Raw genomic sequence first — 3750 nt, forward strand, 5'->3', positions numbered from 1 at the left:
TTAGAGTTGAACCCTTTGTGTCTCTCTGGCAAGATGTTCTGCTCCTGAATCAGCTGGGTGGGTCTTGCCTCTAGCCTCTTTGCAGGGAGTTCTGCTAAATGGCTCCTCTCTGGGCCTGCACTCTGGGTTGAATGAAGATCCACGGGCCCTGGATGATCTCGCTCACTCGCTGGGCCTGTGCTCTGGGTGTGTTCAGGATCCCGCGGCCTCAGTTGGGCCTGCCCTCTGGGTCTCTTCAGGATCCCGTGGCCCCAGTCATCTCACTCAAAAAGTTTACTTATATGGGACACATTATGTTATGAAGGGAACAACTCGTAAATGTGTAAAAAGCTTCATAGGAGTTAATAGTTTCTATAACCGTATATACCCACAAAGTGTGATTATCTCACAGAGTTAAATGAAAAATGAAATGCTCATCTCCAAGCACTCAGATAGTCTTTAGTTTTATTTTTCTTTGTACCACAAATGTACATGTTCAGTAACTACACTGATTTCCATAATGGTTGCACCAGTCTACATTCCTACCAGCAGTGGAGAAGGGTTCCTTTTTCCCCACAGCCTTCCAACATTTGTTGTTGGTTGATTTCTTTATGATAGCCATTCATTGTGGGGTGAGATGGTATCTTAGTGTTGTTTTAATTTGCATTTCACGGATGGCTAGAGATGTGGAACATTTTTTCATATATTGATTTTCTTCTTTAATTTCATCCTCTGAGAAGTGTATGTTCATCTCAGATGCCCATTTCTGGATTGGGTCTTTAAATTTGGGGGCTCTAATATTTTTTAGTTCTTTATAAATTCTAGAGAGTAGACCTTTGTCTGAGTGCTTTTTAGTTATGATTTTTTTCCAAATTTGTGGGTTGTCTTTTCACTTTGTTGGTAATTTCTTTTGATATGCAAAAACTTCTCAGTAAGAGGTGGTCCCAGTTGTTAATTCTTTCTAGTATAACCTGTGCAGTTTGATTTTTGTTCATGAACTATTTGCCTACCCCTATGTCTTCAAGAGTTCCTACTACTTTCTCTTCCAGGAGACTCAGGGTTTCTGTTTTAATTTAACTAAAGAAGTAAAAGATCTATTCAATGAAAATTACAGTACTCTGAGAAAAGATATTGCAGAGGATTTCAGAAAATGGAAAGATATTCCCTGGTTCTAACAGAAAGAACCAACATTGTGAAGATGGCCATACTTCCAAAATTGTTGTACAGATTTAATGCAATCCCTATCAAAATACCATGAACATATCTCACAGACCTAGAGAAATCATTCTTAAAATGTGTTTGGAACCAGAAAAGACACAGAATAGCAAAGCCAATCCTGGGCAACAAAGATAAGGCAGGAGACATTACAATTCCTGACTTGAAATTATACTACAAGGCTACTGTGATAAAATCAGCACTATATTGGAAAAAAAAAAAAAAACAGACCTGGGATCAGTAGACTAGATTAGAAGATGCAGCAACAACTACAAACACACTCAGCCACCTTATATTCGACAAATGGGCCAAACATGTTCCTGGAAGAAAGATAGCCTCTTTAACAAATGGTACTGGAAAAACTGGCTCTCTACATGCCAAAAACTAAAAACTAAAACTTGACCCAGGTCTATCACCATGTACTCAACTAAAATCAAAATGGATTAAAGATGTATTCACTTACTAAATGTAGCCATATTATATGTAGTGTGTGTGTGTGTGTGTGTGTGTGTGTGTGTGTGTGTGTGCATTCTTTGTGTGGTTCTATTTATTGATGGGTGTATATACATGTGTTTGCATATTGAGTATAGTGGTCTGTGTATATGTATTCCTGTGATTTTACTTTTTTCTGTGTAGTACAAACTCATATTTGTATGATGTTCAAGATAAGTGTATTGTATGCATTAGAGTTTGTATTTGTATTTTGTGTGATAGTATATATGTGTGTAGTGTTGGTATTTGTGTGAGAGATTCTAGTCCAGGATGGCAAAGATAAAAATAGATTTAAGACTATATCATATGAAGAATGGTTGAATACAGTAGAACTTACTGTAACATGTATATGATATAAAATACAACTATTCCATTTAAAGAGACAATTGGGGATAGGGCAATAGTATCCACTAGGATAATAGTAATGTCTCTTTTTCTAAGATGTGAGGTAATTCTAAAAAATAAAAGTTCAATGCATGAGAGGTTTTTTCACTTCATGTGCCTGACTTATTTCCTTTAACATTATGTTTTAGAGTAGGACACACTTGTGGACAAATGACTTAAGTTTACCTTTTTTGTTGCATAGTAGTATTCCAATTTTTAAAGTATATTTTCCTTATTCACTTGTTGGCAAATATGATATTTCTTATATAACAGGCTCAAGTGTATATATATATATATGTATTTATGTGTATATTATATTGTAATGTATATTGCAAAGAACAAAGAAGAAAAGATACATATGAAATGGGATAAAGTTTCTGTAATTCTCTGAATCACCTATTCTGTTTTTTCAAAACTACTTTAATATTTATGCCAATATGTTAATCCACACTATTAATTTCTCTTAATTAATGGAAAAGGAAGTTTTATGCTATGTTGTAAGTTGTTTCTTCTATTAGTTTCTTCTTGTTTTTGTCTATGTTTTCACTCTGAATAACTACTTTGAAGATAAATGTTTAAATAAGGATAAATGTTTATTAACACTTTTGATTGTGTCATTATTCTGTTTTATTTTTTCATAACATATTTTTCTCCCCTAAGGATCTGATCCTCACCTAATAAATGATAAAATGGACCAGATGTCTTTATTACTCTTTATTAACATTTTCATGTTCAACTGAAGCTAAGAAAAGTATCAGATTAGATGATACTGAAGAGCCCTCCCATCACTGGGAGTTGGTTATTTTACACAAAGAAAAAATATCTGATCCCTGGCCTTTTAAATTCAGACATTTGGTGGTTGTTATTACTTTACTGTTGATTTACCTTGACTTAACAGACTATTGTTATTTTTTGGCTACTCCGCATGCAAATAAACCTTCTTATTGTGCCATACTCTTTCTTGACAACTCCTGACACACTTGGTCAATCTGATCCTTTTGCCTCAGTAGTTTAATTCAGAAAAGTACAGAGGCTGTGAGAAGTTAAATGATTCACAGCTCAACCCTGCGTTGCTGACCACGCTGACATTCTTATGGTGCCAGGGAGAATGTAAAGAATGTCCTATCTCAATTCCTTTTGTCATTAGCCATTTGTTGAGCCTGGTCCATGGATTTATGAAAATTTTGTATCTCTAGATGATACCTAACTCTTGTAAATTAGAGACAGTTTCTGCTGCTTATGGGGAATAAGTAAATTTGCATGAGTTATTTGCCTTGGAAGAAAGTTAAGGCAAATATACTAATTTATAAGAAATAAACTGCTGTGGATTTGCTTGGATAGTCATGGCTAGCACAATTTCTTTCAATAGCACTCTATACTGCATTCTCTATTAAACTCAGAAGAATTTGTGAATATGGAATCTGTGATATAGTTTTATATAAGATGCACATGATTACAATTGACACCATGTCAAATACTGGAAGCCTGAAGTGTATTTCTTCTAATTACAAGAATTCTTATGTTATCTTTGATTTTCTCTTCACTTCCAAAAGCATTTTGATGGGTTCTCAGCTATTTTCCCTCTGATTCCTTTTAAAGTTCTTCATGTTAATGCTTTTTTCCCATAATTTTATTGAGAGACAAATAGCAATGAGACAGTTTCTAATCAAATTCGTAGGG

The sequence above is a fragment of the Octodon degus genome, unplaced genomic scaffold (genome assembly GCF_000260255.1).
Source record: "Octodon degus isolate 3935 unplaced genomic scaffold, OctDeg1.0 scaffold00020, whole genome shotgun sequence".
Lineage (NCBI taxonomy): Eukaryota > Metazoa > Chordata > Mammalia > Rodentia > Octodontidae > Octodon > Octodon degus.